Source organism: Oncorhynchus keta, unplaced genomic scaffold, assembly GCF_023373465.1.
Source record: "Oncorhynchus keta strain PuntledgeMale-10-30-2019 unplaced genomic scaffold, Oket_V2 Un_contig_5539_pilon_pilon, whole genome shotgun sequence".
In the NCBI taxonomy this organism is placed as follows: domain Eukaryota; kingdom Metazoa; phylum Chordata; class Actinopteri; order Salmoniformes; family Salmonidae; genus Oncorhynchus; species Oncorhynchus keta.
Genome location: NW_026288353.1, coordinates 9,111 through 27,500, shown reverse-complemented (window position 1 = coordinate 27,500; position 18,390 = coordinate 9,111). Strand labels below are relative to the sequence as shown.

General features: G+C 53.9%; 1 long non-coding RNA gene and 1 pseudogene across 2 annotated transcripts; both read left to right on the top strand.

Moving 5' to 3' along the window:
* The window catches only part of LOC127925404 (polycystin-1-like), a 48,083-nt pseudogene extending 36,776 nt beyond the window's left edge, over positions 1-11,307 (top strand).
* Positions 11,308-11,824: 517 nt separating this feature from the next.
* LOC127925403 (uncharacterized) lies at positions 11,825-12,524 on the top strand. Of its 2 annotated transcripts, none has more exons than XR_008120833.1 (3): positions 11,825-11,934; positions 12,055-12,084; positions 12,444-12,524. It is a non-coding gene; the product is annotated as an uncharacterized LOC127925403 (long non-coding RNA). The 2 variants fall into 2 exon arrangements; XR_008120834.1 differs by lacking the exon at positions 12,444-12,524 and adding an exon at positions 12,264-12,344.
* The last annotated feature ends 5,866 nt before the right edge of the window (positions 12,525-18,390 follow it).

Below are 18,390 nucleotides of genomic sequence, written 5' to 3'. Positions count from 1 at the left end.
AGGGAGGGGAGGGGAGGGAGAGAGTGGAAGAGATGGAGAGGGAGGGGGGAGGGGAGGGAGAGAGTGGAAGAGATAGAGAGGGAGGGGAGGGAGAGGGAGTGGAGAGAGAGGAAGAGATAGAGAGGGAGGGGAGGGAGAGAGTGGAAGAGATGGAGAGGGAGGGGAGGGAGAGAGAGGAAGAGATGGAGAAGAAGGGGAGGGGAGGGAGAGAGTGGAAGAGATATAGAGGGAGGGGAGGGAGAGAGTGGAAGAGATGGAGAGGAGGGGAGGGGAGGGAGAGGAGGAAGAGATAGAGAGAGAGGGAGGGGAGGGAGAGGGAGGGAGAGAGAGGAAGAGATAGAGAGGGGAGGGAGGGAGAGGGAGGAAGAGATGGAGAAGGAGGGAGGGAGGGAGAGAGGGAAGAGATAGAGAGGAGGGGAGGGAGAGAGTGGAAGAGATGGGAGAGGGAGGGGAGGGAGAGGAGGAAGAGATGGAGAAGGAGGGGAGGGAGGGAGAGAGGAAGAGATGAGAGAGGGAGGGGAGGGAGAGAGTGGAAGAGACAGAGGGATGAGAGAGAACATGAGGGAGGGTGAGGGAGAGGGAAGAGATGGAGAGGGAGGGAGAGAGGGAGGATGAGATGGAGAGGGAGGAGGAGAGAGAGGATGAGATGGAGATGGAGAGGGAGGGGAGAGGGGAGAGGAGGGGAAGAGATGGATGGAGAGGGAGGGGAGGGAGAGAGGATGAGATGGAGAGAGGAGGGGAGGGAGAGAGGATGAGATGGAGAGGGAGGAGGGGGAGAGAGGAGATGGAGAGGAGGAGAGGGAGAGAGAGGATGAGATAGAGAGGAAGAGAGAGGATAGATGAGGGAGGGAGAGGAGAGGATGAGATGGAGAGGGAGGAGAGGGAGAGAGAGGATGAGATGGGAGGGGAGGGAGGGAGAGGGAGATGGAGAGGGAGGGGAGGATGGATGAGAGGGAGGGGAGGGAGAGAGGATGAGATGGAGAGGAGGGGAGGGAGAGAGGATGAGATGGAGAGGGAGGGAGGAGAGGATGAGAGGGAGGGGAGGGAGGAGAGGAGAGAGAGAGGGAGGGGTGGAGAGAGAGAGGAGATGGAGAGGGAGGGGGAGGAGAGAGAGGATGAGATGGAGAGGGAGGAGGGAAAGAGGAGAGAGGATGAGATGGAGAGGGAGGGGAGGGGAGAGGAGATGGAGAGGGAGGGGAGGGAGAGGATGAGATGGAGAGGAGGAGGGGAGGAGAGGGAGGAGGAGAGGATGAGATGGAGAGGGGAGGGGAGGGAGAGAGAGGAGAGATGGAGAGGGGAGGGAGGGAGGAGGAAGAGATGGAGAGGAGGGGAGGGGAGGAGAGGAAGGATGGAGAAGGAGGGAGGGGAGGGAGAGGGAGGATGAGAGGGAGGAGAGGAGGGGGAAAGAGAGAGGGGGAGGAGGGAGAGGGAGGAAGATGGAGAGGGAGGGGAGGGAGGAGAGGATGAGATGAGAGGGAGGGGAGAGGGAGAGAGAGGAAGAGATGGAGGGGAGGGGAGGGAGGTGGAAGAGATGGAGAGGGAGGGGGGAGGAGAGGAAGAGATGGAGAGGGAGGGGAGGGGAGGGAGAGAGTGGAAGATAGGAGGAGAGGGAGGAGGGAAGGAGAGAGAGGAAGAGATAGGAGGGAGGGGAGGGAGAATGGAGGGAAGAGATGGAGAGGGAGGAGAGGGAGAGAGAGGAAGAGATGGAGAGGGGGAGGGGGAGGAAGAGATGGAGAGGGAGGGGAGGAGAGAGGGAAGAGATGGAGAAGGAGGGGGGGGGGAGGGAGAGAGTGGAAGAGAGGAGGGAGGGGAGGGAGGGGAGGGAGAGAGTGGAAGAGATAGAGAGGGAGGGGAGGGAGAGGGAGAAGAGATGGAGAAGGAGGGGAGGAGGGAGAGAGAAGGAAGAGATGGAGAGGGAGGGAGGGAGAGGGAGAGAGGAAGAGATGGAGAAGAGAGGGGAGGGAGGAGGGAAGAGATGGAAGAGAGGGAGGGGAGGAGAGGGAGGAGGGAGAGAGTGGAAGAGGGAGAGGAGGGGAGGGAGAGGGAGGAAGAGATGGAGGGGGAGGGAGGGAGGGGAGGAAGAGATGGAGAGGAAGGAGGGGAGGTAGAGGAGGAGGGAGAGATGGAGAGGGGGGAGGGAGGAGGAAGAGAGGAGAAGGAGGGGAGGGGAGGGAGAGAGTGGAAGAGATGGAGAAGGAGGGGAGGGGAGAGAGAGAGGGAAGAGATGGAGAGGGAGGGGAGGGAGAGAGGGAAGAGATGGAGAAGGAGGGGAGGGGAGGGAGAGAGTGGGAAGAGATGGAGAGGGGAGGGAGGGGAGGGAAGAGATGGAGAGGAGGGGAGGGAGAGGGGAGGGAAGAGAGGGAGGGGAGGGATGGAGAGGGAGGGAGGGGAGAGGAGAGGGAGGAGGGAAGAGATGGAGAGGGAGGAGTGAGGGAGGAAGAGAGGGAGGGGAGGGAGAGGGAGGAAGAGATGGAGGGGAGGGGAGGGAGGGAGGAAGAGATGGAGAAGGAGGGAGGGAGAGGGAGAGGAGAGGAGGGGAGGGAGGAGGGAGAGATGGAGAGGAGAGGAGGGGAGGGAGGAGTGGAAGAGATGGAGAGGGAGGGGAGGGGAGGGGGAGGGAGAGAGAGGAAGGAGGATGGAGGGAGGGGAGGGAGAGAGGAAGAGAGATGGAGAGGGAGGGAGGGAGAGAGGAAGAGATGGAGAGGGAGGGGAGGGAGAGAGAGGAGGGAGAGGGAGGGGAGGTGAGATGGAGAGGAGGGGAGGAGAGGAAGAGATGGAGAGGGAGGGGAGGGAGAGAGGATGAGATGGAGGGGAGGGAGAGAGGAAGAGATGGAGAGGGAGGGGAGAGAGGGAGAGAGAGGAAGAGATAGAGAGGGAGGGGAGGGAGAGGAGGAAGAGATGGAGAGGGAGGGGAGGGAGAGGGAGAGATGGAGAGGGAGGAGAGGGAGAGGGAGGAGAGAGGGAGGGAGGGAGAGAGAGGAAGAGATGGAGAGGGAGGGGAGGGAGAGAGAGGATGAGATGGAGAGGGAGGGGAGGGAGAGAGAGGAGGAGATGGAGAGGAGGGGAGGGAGAGGAGGAAGAGATGGAGAGGGAGGGGAGGGAGAGAGAGGAAGAGAGGGAGGGGAGGGAGAGAGAGGAAGAGATGGAGAGGGAGGGGAGGGAGAGAGGGAGGATGAGGAAGAGAGGGGAGGGGAGGGAGGGAGAGATGGAGAGGGAGGGAGGGAGGAGAGAGGGAGAGAGGGAGAGAGGAAGGAGGGAGGGGAGGGAGAGAGGAAGAGATGGAGAGGAGGGGAGGGGAGGGAGGGAGGGAGAGAGGAATAGAGGAGAGGGAGGGAGAGAGAGAGGGAGAGGGAGGGAGAGGGAAGATAGATGGAGAAGGAGGGGAGGGAGAGAGAGAGAGGGAGGGGAGGGAGGGGAGGAAGAGGAGGAGGAGGGAGAGAGAGGAAGAGATGGAGAGGGAGAGGGGAGGGAGAGGGAGAGAGAGGATGAGATGAATAGATGGAGGGGAGGGAGGAGGAAGAGATGGAGAGGAGGAGGGGGGATGATGGAGAGGGAGGAGAGGGAGGGAGAGGGAGGGAGGGAGAGATGGGAAGAGATGGAGAGGGGGGGAGGGAGGAGGGAGAGGGAGAGAGGGAGGGAGGAGAGGGAGGGGAGGGAAGAGAGAGGAAGAGATGGAGAGGGAGGGGAGGGAGAGGGAGGAAGAGAGGGAGGGGAGGGGAGGAGAGAGGAAGAGATGGAGAGGGAGGGGAGGGAGAGAGAGGAAGAGAGGAGGGGAGGGAGAGGGAGAGAGGAGGGAGAGGGAGGAAGAGGGAGGAGGGGGAGGGAGGAGGAAGATAGATAGGGAGGGGAGGGAGGGGAGGGAGGAGAGAGAGGAATAGATGGAGAGGGAGGGAGAGGGAGAGAGAGGAGAGAGGAATAGATGGAGAGGAGGGGAGGGAGAGAGGGAGAGGGAGGGAGGTAGAGGGAGGAAGAGAGGGAGGGGAGGGAGGGAGAGAGGAAGAGATGGAGATGGGAGGGGAGGGAGAGGAGAGGGAGGGGAGGAGAGGAAGAGATGGAGAGGGAGGGGAGGGAGAGAGATGAGAGGGGGGAGAGGGAGGAGGGAGAGGGAGGGAGGGAGGATGGTAGAGATGGAGGGAGGGAGGGAGAGGAGGGAGAGGGGAGAGGGAGGAGGGAGAGAGGAGAGGGAGGGGAGGGAGAGGAGGAGAGGGAGGGGAGGAGAGAGGATGGAGAGGAGGGGAGGGAGAGGGAGGAAGGATGAGAGGGGAGGAAGGGAGAGGGAGGAAGAGATGGAGAGGAGGGGAGGAGAGGGAGAGAAGAGATGGAGGGGAGGGGAGGGAGAGAGGAAGAGATGGAGAGGAGGGGAGGGAGAGAGGGATGAGATGGAGAGGGGAGGGGAGAGGGGAGGAGGAGAGGATGAGATGGAGAGGGAGGGGAGGGAGAGAGAGGGAGGGGAGGGGAGAGGGAGGGGGAGGGAGGGAGAGGGAGGGAGGGAGGAGGAAGAGATGGAGAGGGAGAGAGGGGAGGGAGAGAGTGGAGAGGGGGAGGGGAGGGAGAGGGGAGAGGAGGAGGGGAGGGAGAGGGGAAGAGGGAGGAGAGAAGAGGAAGAGGGGAGGGAGGAGAGAGGGAGAGGGAGGAGAGAGATGGAGATAATAAGTGGTCCAAACTGCACCACTAACAGAGACTGAAGAGGAGATAGAGTCATGTCCTTGAACCAACATTCCCTCACCTTGGAAACCTGGAACCAATAATAATGTTGGATGAACGGCAGACACACACAATCACTTATAAATCAGATAAACATCGTTGTCTCTCTCCCTCCCTCCTCCCAGGGGCCATCGTACTGTACCAATCTGAACTTTGGTCTGGGGTCCAGTGGTCCTGTCTTGGGTATCCCTGGCTCTGAGCTCCAGGCAGATGTAGAGTACACCTTCAGACTGACGGTCCGCAAGGAGGGAATGGCCCCAGAGTCTACTACACAGACCGTGAGTACACACACACACATACACACACACACAGACCGTGAGTACACACACACAGACCCTGAGTACACACATACGCAGACTGTGAGTACACACACACACACACGGACCGTGAGTACACACACACACACACACACACACACACACACACACACACACACACACACACACACACACACACACACACACACACACACACACACACACACCCTGAGTACACACACACACACATGCACAGACACACAGAACGTGAGTACACACACACAGACAGACCGTGAGTACACATACAGACACACAGACAGACCGTGAGTACACACACACACACAGACAGACCCTGACACACACACACACACACAGACACACACACACACACACACACACAGACAGACAGACAGACCTTGTGTACACACACACACACAGACAGACCCTGAGTACACACACTCACAGACAGACCTTGGAGTACACACACAGACACACAGACAGACAGACCATGAGTACACACACACAGACAGACACACACAGACAGACCCTGAGTACACACAGAAGACAGACCGTGAGACAGACAGACAGACAGACAGACCCTGAGTACACACACACACACACAGACAGACAGACAGACAGACAGACAGACAGACAGACAGACAGACAGACCCTGATTACACACACAGACAGACAGACCCCTGAGTACACACAGACAGACAGACCTGACAGTACAGACAGACAGACAGACTGAGTACACACACACACAGACAGACCTTGAGTACACACACAGACAGACAGACCGTGAGTACACACAGACAGACAGACAGACAGACAGACAGACAGACAGACAGACAGACAGACAGACAGACCTTGAGTACACACACACACAGACAGACAGACTGTGAGTACACACACAGACAGACAGACAGACAGACAGACAGACAGACCGTGAGTACACACAGACAGACAGACAGACAGACAGACAGACAGACAGACAGACACACAGACAGACCGTGAGTACACACAGACAGACAGACTGTGAGTACACACACACACAGACATACCGTGAGTACACACACACACAGACAGACCGTGAGTACACACAGACAGACCGTGAGTACACACACACATACAGACAGACAGACCGTGAGTACACACACAGACCGTGAGTACACACACAGAGACAGACTGTGAGTACACACACACACACACACACACACACACACACACACACACACACACAGACAGACACCGTGACGTACACACACACACACACACACACACACACACACACACACACACACACACACACACACACACACACACACACACAGACAGACAGACCATGAGTACACACACACACAGACAGACAGACCGTGAGTACACACACAGACAGACCGTGAGTACACACACCCACACACAGACAGACAGACCGTGAGTACACACACACAGACAGACAGACCGTGTGTACACACAGACAGACAGACCGTGAGTACACACACACAGACAGACCTTGAGTACACACACACAGACAGACAGACCGTGAGTACACACACACACACACACACAGACAGACCGTGAGTACACACACACACACACACACACAGACAGACAGACCGTGAGTACACACACACACACACACACACACACACACACACACACACACACACACACACACACACACACAGACCGACAGACAGTACACACACACAGACAGACCGTGAGTACACACACACACAGACAGGCTGTGAGTACACACACAGACAGACAGACCGTGAGTACACACACACAGACAGACAGACAGACCACACACACACAGACAGACAGACAGACCGTGAGTACACACACACAGACAGACAGACCGTGAGTACACACACACAGACAGACAAACCGTGAGTACACACACACAGACAGACAGACCGTGAGTACACACACACACACAGACAGACAGACCGTTAGTACACACACACACACACACAGACAGACCGTGAGTACACACACACAGACAGACAGACCGTGAGTACACACACAGACAGACAGACCGTGAGTACACACACACAGACAGACAGACCGTGAGTACACAAACACACAGACAGACAGACCGTGAGTACACACACACAGACAGACAGACCGTGAGTACACACACACAGACAGACAGACCGTGAATACACACACACAGACAGACAGACCGTGAGTACACACACACAGACAGACCTTGAGTACACACACACAGACAGACAGACCGTGAGTACACACACACAGACAGACCGTGAGTACACACACACACACACAGACAGACACACCACACACACACACAGTACACACACACACACACACACACAGACAGACAGACCGTGAGTACACACACACACACACACACACAGACAGACAGACCGTGAGTACACACACACAGACAGACCGTGACTACACACACACAGACAGGCTGGCTGTAGTACACACACACAGACAGACAGACCGTGAGTACACACACACAGACAGACAGACTGTGAGTACACACACACACAGACAGACAGACCGTGAGTACACACACACACACACACACACAGACAGTACACACACACACACACACACACACACACACACACACACACACACACACACACAGACAGACAGACCGTGAGTACACACACACAGACAGACAGACACACACACACACACACACACACACACACAGACAGACAGACCGTGAGTACACACACACACACAGACAGACAGACCGTGAGTACACACACACAGACAGACAGACCGTGAGTACACACACACACACAGACAGACCGTGAGTACACACAGACAGACCGTGAGTACACACACAGACAGACCTTGAGTACACAAACACACACAGACAGACCGTGAGTACACACACACAGACAGACAGACCGTGAGTACACACACACAGACAGACAGACCGTGAGTACACACAGACAGACCGTGAGTACACACACAGACAGATGAAATGTTTACTATTCTATTCAGAACTCAGTTGTCTGCATCATTGTTCTTTGTCCATTTGTTTCATTAGAATATGTACATATTTAGATTTGTTAGTGTTTGATGACTGGTATTGTTTATGCAGCAGACAGATGTTCAGCCAACACAGACTTGATGAAAAGGTTGTTGTTTCCTGTGTTCCCGACTCCCATAGCGACCACATTAGCATATTACCCATCATCATTAGCCAGGCGGTGTGCTTACGGAGCTCCTTACAGGCTGTTTCTCAGTCCTGTTCAGTCTGACAGAACACCATAAACACATGTGATTGTAGTTCCACTCTCCCGCTGCTACTAACTGCTACCTGACAGCTGACCAGGCTGGGTGTAATGGTCCCTAACCCACTGAGTTGGACCTGTAAATGGTTATGGCTTGAGGTTCGGTTAGAGGGGGAAGGGAAGGGGGAAACCTAGTCAGTTGTACAACTGAATGTATTCAACTGAAATGTTTCTTCAGCATTTAACCCCAACCTCTCTGAATCAGAGAGAGAGGGCTGGTTAGGGTAAGGGGTGGGGGGGTAAAGGAGGAGGGGGTTGAGAGAGAGAGAGGGCTGGTTAGGGTAAGGGGTGGGGGTAAAGGAGGAGGGTTGAGAGAGAGGGGGCTGGTTAGGGTAAGGGGTGGGGTGGGGGGGATAAAGGAGGAGGGTTGAGAGAGAGAGAGGGCTGGTTAGGGTAAGGGAAAGAGGGTGGGGTGGGGGGGGGGTAAAGGAGGGGGGGTTGAGAGAGAGAGAGGGGCTGGTTAGGGTAAGGGAAAGAGGGTGGGGGGGGGTAAAGGAGGAGGGGGTTGAGAGAGAGAGAGGGGCTGGTTAGGGTAAGGGAAAGAGGGTGGGGTGGGGGGGGAGTAAAGGAGGAGGGGTTGAGAGAGAGAGAGAGAGGGCTGGTTGGGGTAAGGGAAAGAGGGTGGGGTGGGGGGGAAAGGAGGAGGGGGTTGAGAGAGAGGGGGCTGGTTAGGGTAAGGGAAAGAGGGTGGGGGGGGGGTAAAGGAGGAGGGGTTGAGAGAGAGAGAGAGAGGGCTGGTTAGGGTAAGGGAAAGAGGGTGGGGGTGGGGGGGTAAAGGAGGAAGGGGTTGAGAGAGAGAGAGAGGTTAGGGGGCTGGTTAGGGTAAGGGAAGAGGGTGGGGGGGGTAAAGGAGGAGGGGGGTTGAGAGAGAGAGAGAGAGAGAGTAGAGAGGGCTGGTTAGGGTAAGGGAAGAGAGGGGTGGGGGTAGGGGTGGGGTAAAGGAGGAAGGGGGTTGAGAGAGAGAGGCTGGTTAGGGTAAGGGAAGAGGGTGGGGGGTAAAGGAGGAGGGTGGGGGGTAAAGGAGGAGGGGGCTGAGAGAGAAGGGAGAGAGGGTGGGGAAGAGGTGGGGGAGGGTGAGAGAGAGAGAGAGAGAGAGAGGGGTGAGAGAGAGAAGGGATAAGGTTAGGTTTAGGGTAGGGACGTCCCAACAATCCCAGATAGCACTGACCTATGGCGCGATTGTAGTAAGTAGAGATTGTCTAGATCAAATCAACCTGATTCTAGCCCGAGTATCAGTCTGTTTTGTGCTAACGTTCCATGGCTCGCCTAGCTTGCTCTGCCAAACATTGGCACACGACACGGACTACAAGGAGTGGAATGTTAGCACGAAACAGGTCTGTGGATTTCAGGCTAACTTGGATGTTCAAATGGAGAGTAAAGCAGGACAGAGTGGAGCCCTGGAGAGGAAGGGAGTGTATGTCTCGGTAGAATGAAACACACCCTTCGTCTCAGAGGAGTAAATCATGATTATCATCGTTATTTTAATGAAAAGGTTACAGGGAACGGGGACTTGCTCTGGTATATGTTTTGGAAGTTAACTGGCATTTGCTAGTCTGTAAACCATCCTACTGGCATATGCTAGTCTCTCCCCCTCCCTCTCTCTCCCCCTCCCTCTCTCTCTCCCCTCCCTCTCTCTCCCCCTCGCTCTTTCTCCCCCTCCCTCTCTCTCCCCCTCCCTTTCTCTCAACCCCCTCCCTCTCTCTCCCCCTCTCCCTCTCTTTCTCTCAACCCCCTCCCTCTCTCTCCCCCTCTCTTTCTCTCCCCTCCCTTCTCTCCCCCCTCCCTCTCTCTCTCCCCTCTCCCTCAACCCCCTCCCTCTCTCTCCCCTCCCCTCTCTTTCTCTCAACCCCCTCCCTCTCTCTCCCCCTCTCCCTCTCTTTCTCTCAACCCCCTCCCTCTCTTTCTCTCAACCCCCTCCCTCTCTCCCCCTCTCCCTCTCTTTCTCTCAACCCCCCTCCCTCTCTCTCCCCCTCTCCCTCTCTTTCTCTCAACCCCCTCCCTCTCTCTCCCCCTCTCCCTCTCTTTCTCTCAACCCCCCACCCTCTCTCTCCCCTCCCTCTCTCTCCCCCTCTCCCTCTTCTCTCAACCCCCTCCCTCTCTCTCCCCCCTCTCCCTCTCTTTCTCTCAACCCCCTCCCTCTCTCTCCCCTCTCCCTCTCTTTCTCTCAACCCCCTCCTCTCTCTCCCCCTCTCCCTCTCTTTCTCTCAACCCCCCCTCTCTCTCCCCCTCTCCCTCTCTTTCTCTCAACCCCCTCCCTCTCTCTCCCCTCTCTTTCTCTCAACCTCCTCCCTCTCCTCTCTCTCTCTCTCTCTCTCTCTCTCTCTCTCTCTCTCTCTCTCTCCAGAGTCTCTCTCCCCTCTCTCTCTCTCTCTCTCCCAGGTGCTTCAATGGGCATTATTGGCATGGGAAACTCTCTCTCTCTCTCTTTCTCCCTCTCATTCTTTCTCTCTCTCTCTTTCTCTCTCTCTCTCTCTCTCTCTCTGCTCTCCAGAGTCTCTATCCCCATTCTTTCTTTCAGTCTCTCTCTCCCAGGTGCTGGTCTCAGAGTCTCTCTCTCTCTCTCTGGTGTAATCTCTGTCTCCCCTCTCTCTCTCTCTCTGCTGGTCTCAGAGTCTCTCTCTCTCTCTCTCTCTGGTCTCTCTCTCTCTCTCCTCTCTGCTCTCCTCTCTGGTCTCTCCCTCATGGTGTAATAGTGTGTCTCTCCCAGGTGCTGGTCCAGAGTGGTCGTATCCCCATGGTGTAACAGTGTGTCTCTCCCAGGTGCTGGTCCAGAGTGGTCGTATCCCCATGGTGTAACAGTGTGTCTCTCCCAGGTGCTGGTCCAGAGTGGTCGTATCCCCATGGTCTACCTGGAGTGTGTCTCTTGTAAGGCCCGGTCCATCTTCGAGGTCAGTCAGAACTCCTATGTCTACCTGGCTGGAACCTGCACCAACTGTCACCCCTTCCACCGCGGGGTAAGACTTGAAAGTGTGTGTGTGTCTCACCTCTGACCCTATGCCTTTGTATTACTTAACCACTCTGAGTCTATCAGTGTTCCCCTGTCTCAGTAAGATGAGGTCAGTGTTCCCCTGTCTCAGTGAGATGAGGTCAGTGTTCCCCTGTCTCAGTGAGATGAGGTCAGTGTTCCCCTGTCTCAGTAAGATGAGGTCAGTGTTCCCCTGTCTCAGTGAGATGAGGTCAGTGTTCCCCTGTCTCAGTGAGATGAGGTCAGTGTTCCCCCTGTCTCAGTGAGATGAGGTCAGTGTTCCCCTGTCTCAGTAAGATGAGGTCAGTGTTCCCCTGTCTCAGTAAGATGAGGTCAGTGTTCCCTTGTCTCAGTAAGATGAGGTCAGTGTTCCCCTGTCTCAGTAAGATGAGGTCAGTGTTCCCCTGTCTCAGTGAGATGAGGTCAGTGTTCCCCTGTCTCAGTAAGATGAGGTCAGTGTTCCCCTGTCTCAGTAAGATGAGGTCAGTGTTCCCCTGTCTCAGTGAGATGAGGTCAGTGTTCCCCTGTCTCAGTAAGATGAGGTCAGTGTTCCCTGTCTCAGTGAGATGAGGTCAGTGTTCCCCTGTCTCAGTGAGATGAGGTCAGTGTTCCCCTGTCTCAGTGAGATGAGGTCAGTGTTCCCCTGTCTCAGTGAGATGAGGTCAGTGTTCCCCTGTCTCAGTGAGATGAGGTCAGTGTTCCCCTGTCTCAGTAAGATGAGGTCAGTGTTCCCCTGTCTCAGTGAGATGAGGTCAGTGTTCCCCTGTCTCAGTGAGATGAGGTCAGTGTTCCCCTGTCTCAGTGAGATGAGGTCAGTGTTCCCCTGTCTCAGTGAGATGAGGTCAGTGTTCCCCTGTCTCAGTAACATGAGGTCAGTGTTCCCTGTCTCAGTAACATGAGGTCAGTGTTCCCCTGTCTCAGTGAGATGAGGTCAGTGTTCCCCTGTCTCAGTAAGATGAGGTCAGTGTTCCCTTGTCTCAGTAAGATGAGGTCAGTGTTCCCCTGTCTCAGTGAGATGAGGTCAGTGTTCCCCTGTCTCAGTGAGATGAGGTCAGTGTTCCCCTGTCTCAGTAAGATGAGGTCAGTGTTCCCCTGTCTCAGTGAGATGAGGTCAGTGTTCCCCTGTCTCAGTGAGATGAGGTCAGTGTTCCCCTGTCTCAGTAAGATGAGGTCAGTGTTCCCCTGTCTCAGTAAGATGAGGTCAGTGTTCCCCTGTCTCAGTAAGATGAGGTCAGTGTTCCCCTGTCTCAGTAAGATGAGGTCAGTGTTCCCCTGTCTCAGTGAGATGAGGTCAGTGTTCCCCTGTCTCAGTGAGATGAGGTCAGTGTTCCCCTGTCTCAGTGAGATGAGGTCAGTGTTCCCCTGTCTCAGTAAGATGAGGTCAGTGTTCCCCTGTCTCAGTAAGATGAGGTCAGTGTTCCCCTGTCTCAGTAAGATGAGGTCAGTGTTCCCCTGTCTCCAGTAAGATGAGGTCAGTGTTCCCCTCTCTCAGTAAAATGAGGTCAGTGTTCCCCTGTCTCAGTAAGATGAGGTCAGTGTCAGATTGGAGTTGTAATATAATTACTGTAAAACAACATGTTCAGTATGACCTCTGACCTCTCCTCTCTGACAACAGTTTAGACTGGAACTATCAACAGTAAAATACCTTTTTCTTCTCTCTTTCTATCTCCCTCTCCCTCCCTCCCTTCCCTCTCCCTCTCCCTCTCCTTCTCCTTCTCCTTCTCCTTCTCCTTCTCCTTCTCCCTCTCCCTCTCCCTTTCCCTCTCCCTCTCCTTCTCCCTCTCCGTCTCCCTTTCCCTCTCCCTCTCCCTCTCCTTCTCCCTCTCCCTCTCCCTTTCCCTCTCCCCTCTCCCTCTCCCTCTCCTCTCCTCCCTCTCCCCTTTCCCTCTCCCTCTCCCTCTCCTTCTCCTTCTCCCTCTACCTCTCCCTTTCCCTCTCCCTCTCCCTCTCCTTCTCCCTCTCCCTCTCCCTTTCCCTCTCCCTCTCCTTCTCCTTCTCCCTCTCCCTCTCCTTCTCCCTCTCCTCTCCCTTTCCCTCTCTCTCCCTCTCCTTCTCCCTCTCCCTTTCCCTCTCCCTCTCCCTCTCCCCTTTCCCTCTCCCTCTCCCTCTCCTTCTCCCTCTCCCTTTCCCTCTCCCTCTCCTTCTCCCTCTCCCTTTCCCTCTCCTCTCCTTCTCCCTCTCCCTCTCCTTTCCCTCTCCCTTTCCCTCTCCCTCTCCTTCTCCTTTCCCTCTCCCTCTCCCTCTCCTTCTCCCTTTCCCTCTCCCTCTCCCTCTCCTTCTCCCTTTCCCTCTCCTTTCCCTCTCCCTCTACTTCTCCCTCTCCCTCTCCTTCTCCCTCTCCCTCTCCTTTCTCTCTCCCTCTCCTCTCCTTCTCCCTCTCCCTCTCCCTCTCCTTCTCCTCTCCCTCTCCCTCTCCCTCTCCCTCCCTCCCTCTCCTCTCTCCCTCTCCCTCTCCCTCTCCCTCTCCCTCTCCCTCTCCTTCTCCCTCTCCTTTCCCTCTCTCTTTTCTCCCTCTCCCCCTCTCCTTCTCCCTCTCCCTCTCCTTCTCCCTCTCCCTTTTTCCCTCTCCTTCTCCCTCTCCTTTCCCTCTCCTCTCCCTCTCCTCTCCCCTTTCCCTCTCCTCCCTCTCCCTCTCCCTCTCCCTCTCCCTCTCCCTCTCCCTTTCCCTCTCCCTCTCCTTCTCCCTCTCCCTCTCCTTTCCCTCTCCTTCTCCCTCTCCCTCTCCCTCTCCCTTCTCCCTTTCCCTCTCCCTCTCCTTCTCCCTTTCCTCTCCTTCTCCCTTTCCCTCCCTCTCCCTCTCCCTTTCCCTCTCCCTCTCCCTCTCCCTCTCCCTTTCCCTCTCCCTCTCCCTCTCCCTTTCCCTCTCCCTCTCCTTCTCCCTCTCCCTCTCCTTCTCCCTCTCCCTCTCCTTCTCCCTCTACCGCTCCCTCTCCTTCTCCTTCTCCCTCTCCCTCTCCCTCTCCTTCTCCCTCTCCCTTTCCCTCTCCTCTCCCTCTCCTTCTCCTTCTCCCTCTCCCTCTCCCTTCTCCCTCTCCCCTCTCCTTCTCCCTCTCCCTCCCTTTCCCTCTCCCTCTCCCTCTCCTTCTCCCTCTACCGCTCCCTCTCCTTCTCCTTTCCCTCTCCCTCTCCCTCTCCTCTCCCTCTCCCTCTCCCTCTCCTTCTCCCTCTCCCTTTCCTTTCCCTTTCCTTCTCCCTCTCCCTCTCCCTCTCCTTCTCCCTCTCCCTCTCCCTCTCCTTCTCCCTCTCCCTCTCCCTTTCCTTTCCCTCTCCTCTCCCTCTCCTTCTCCCTCTACCGCTCCCTCTCCTTCTCCCTTTCCCTCTCCCCTCTCCCTCTCCCTCTCCCTCTCCTTCTCCCTCTCCCTCTCCCCTCTCCTTCTCCCCTCTCCCTCTCCCTCTCCCTTTCCCTTTCCCTCTCCCTCTCCCCTCTCCTTCTCCCTCTCCCTCTCCTTTCCTTTCCTTTCCCTCTCCCTCTCCCTCCTCTCCTCTCCCTCTCCCTCTCCTCTCCCTCTCCCTCTCCCTCTCCCTCTCCTTCTCCCCTCTCCCTCTCCCCTCCCTCTCCCTCTCCTCTCCCTCTCCCTTTCCCTTTCCCTTTCCCTCTCCCTCTCCCCTTTCCCTTTCCCTCTCCCTCTCCCTCTCCCTCTCCCTCTCCCCTCTCCTTCTCCTCTCCCTCTCCCTCTCCTTCTCCTCTCCCTCTCCTTTCCCTTTTTCCTTCTCCCTCTCCCTCTCCCTCTCCTTCTCCCTCTCCCCTCTCCTCTCCCTCTCCTTCTCCCTTTCCCTCTCCCTCTCCTTCTCCCTCTCCCTCTCCTCTCCCTCTCCTTCTCCCTCTCCCTCTCCCTCTCCTTCTCCCTCTCCGCTCCCTTTCCCTCTCCCTCTCCCTCTCCTTCTCCCTCTACCTCCCCTCTCCCTCTCCCTCTCCCTCTCCCTCCTCTCTCCTAGCGTCTTCGTAACGAGACGGGGTCTGGACTGCAGCAGACATTAATTCTCTCTCTCCTCCCCCATAGCGTTGGGCGGCAGTCACCCTTCGTAACGACCCTGGTCCTGGACTCCAGCAGCACAACAACTGGACGTGACAGTATGAACCTGGTTCTCCGCCAGGAGCATCCTGCAAGACGGAGACTCCTACGTCTTCACCCTCCACGTAACCGACGGCAACATGGACCGCGAGGCGTGGCGTCCATCACGCTACAGCCCAACATGCCCCGGCGGGGACTGTGACCTCCGAAAGGGGGAGGAGGAGAGGGGGACCAATCAGAACACTGGTGGACAGGGTGTACTTCAACTGTTCAGGTAGACACACTCTATTCTACTCTACTATATTCTACTCTACTACACTCTACTATAATCTACTCTACTCTATTCTCTATACTCTGTACACTTCTCTGTTCTACTATACTCTACTATATTATACTCTACTATATTCTACTATAATCTACTATGTTCTACTATACTCTATTCTCCCATGCTCTGTCCTCTACTTTATTCTACTCTACTATATTCTACTATACTCTACTCTATTCTACTATACTCTATTCTATTCTGCTATACTCTACTATATTCTACTCTACTATATTCTACTATAATCTACTCTATTATACTATACTCTACTCTATTCTACTATGCTCTGTACTCTACTCTATTATACTATTCTCTATTCCACTAAACTCTACTCTATTTTACTATACTCTAACCTATTCTCATATACTCTACTCTATTCTCCTATACTCTACTTTATTCTACAATACTCTACTATATTATACTCTACTCTATTCTCCTCAACTCTATTTTCCTCTACTCTATTCTACTATGCTCTACTCTATTCTACTATACTCTACTCCATTCTACTATAATCTACTCTATTCTCTTATAAGCTACTCTATTCTCATATCCTCTATTCTACTATATTCTACTCTATTCTACTATAATCTACTCTATTCTCTTATATGCTACTCTATTCTCCTATACTCTATTCTACTATACTCTACTCTTTTCTACTATAATCTACTCTATTCTCTTATATGCTACTCTATTCTCCTATACTCTATTCTACTATACTCTATCTATTATCCTATACTTTACTCTATTCTACGATGCTCTACTCTATTCTACTCTACTATACTCTACTCTACTCTTTTCTACTCTACTCTATTCTACTCTATTCTACTCTACTCTATTCTGTTATATTCTACTCTACTCTACTCTACTCTACTCTACTCTACTCTGCTCTATTCTACTCTATTCTACTGTACTCTATTCTGTTATATTCTACTCTATTCTATTCTAGTATACTCTACTCTACTCTTTCTACTCTACTCTATTCTCCTCTACTCTATTCTGTTATATTCTACTCTATTCTACTGTACTCTATTCTGTTATATTCTACTCTACTCTACTCTATTCTGTTATATTCTACTCTATTCTACTCTACTCTATTCTGTTATACTCTACTCGACATCTTTCTCTCCTCCCTCCTCTCTCGTCTCTCCTCCCAAAGTCTTGAGTGTGTCAGACACTGTGACTCAGTAACTCAGGCCTCTCCCTCCTCTAGGTTACAGTGACCTGGGCGTGTCAGAGACCCCTCTCCTGTATAGCCTGTTGGTGACTCGCTGCAGTGACATGCACTGTGAGGAGTTCTGTGTGTATAAAGGGACCAGTCCAGAGCACTCTGCCTTCCTGCCCCCTGGGTTCAGATCAGGTCGATACAGGGTGTCAGCATCCATTACTGTAGAAGACCACCAGGGGGCAGCAATCACCGCTCTCAACAAGTAAGGCCCATTATGACGCACTGTGAAGATGAATTTATGCATGTGTGTGGGTTCTTATCATGTGTGTGTGTCTGTGTGTGTGTCTGTGTGTGTGGGTTCTTATCATGTGTGTGTCTGTGTGTGGGTTCTCATCATGTGTGTGTGTCTGTGTGTGTGTCTGTGTGTGTGTCTGTGTGTGTGGTTCTTATCATGTGTGTGTGTCTGTGTGTGTGGGTTCTTATAATGTGTGTGTCTGTGTGTTTGTGTGTGTGTCTGTGTGTGTGGGTTCTTATCATGTGTGTGTGTCTGTGTGTGTGTGTGTCTGTGTGTGTGGGTTCTTATCATGTGTGTGTGTCTGTGTGTCTGTGTGTGTGTGTGTCTGTGTGTGTGTTCTTATCATGTGTGTGTGTCTGTGTGTGTGTTTTGTTACTGTGTGTGTCCCTAGGTCTGTGGACGTGGTTCTTCCAGACAGTCCTCCAGGCTACAGCAGCCTGCCCCACTGGCTCAGTGAGCTGACCTCCACCACACTCAGACAGCTACTGAAACAGGGAGACTCACAGAGGGTCAGAGAGCTGTCCCTGGCCCTGATCACTGTTCTCAATGAGGTAGGATACTATCTATCTATCTATCTATCTATCTATCTATCTATCTATCTATCTATCTATCTATCTATCTATCTATCTATCTATCTATCTATCTATCTATCTATCTGTCTGTCTGTCTGTCTGTCTGTCTGTCTGTCTGTCTGTCTGTCTGTCTGTCTGTCTGTCTGTCTGTCTGTCTATCTATCTATCTATCTATCTATCTATCTATCTATCTATCTATCTATCTCTCGTTCTCTCTCTCCCCCTGTATGTCTGTTTATCTCTCTCTCCTCCTGTATGTCTGTTTATCTCTCTCTCTCTCTCCTCCTGTATGTCTGTTTATCTCTCTCTCTCTCTCCTCCTGTATGTCTGTTTATCTCTCTCTCTCTCTCCTCCTGTATGTCTGTTTATCTCTCTCTCTCTCTCCTCCTGTATGTCTGTTTATCTCTCTCTCTCTCTCCTCCTGTATGTCTGTTTATCTCTCTCTCTCTCTCCTCCTGTATGTCTGTTTATCTCTCTCTCTCTCCTCCTGTATGTCTGTTTATCTCTCTCTCTCTCCTCCTGTATGTCTGTTTATCTCTCTCTCTCTCCTCCTGTATGTCTGTTTATCTCTCTCTCTCTCTCCTCCTGTATGTCTGTTTATCTCTCTCTCTCTCTCTCCTCCTGTATGTCTGTTTATCTCTCTCTCTCTCTCCTCCTGTATGTCTGTTTATCTCTCTCTCTCTCCTCCTGTCTGTTTATCTCTCTCTCCTCCTGTATGTCTGTTTATCTCTCTCCCCCTGTATGTCTGTTTATCTCTCTCCTCCTGTATGTCTGTTTATCTCTCTCTCCTCCTGTATGTCTGTTTATCTC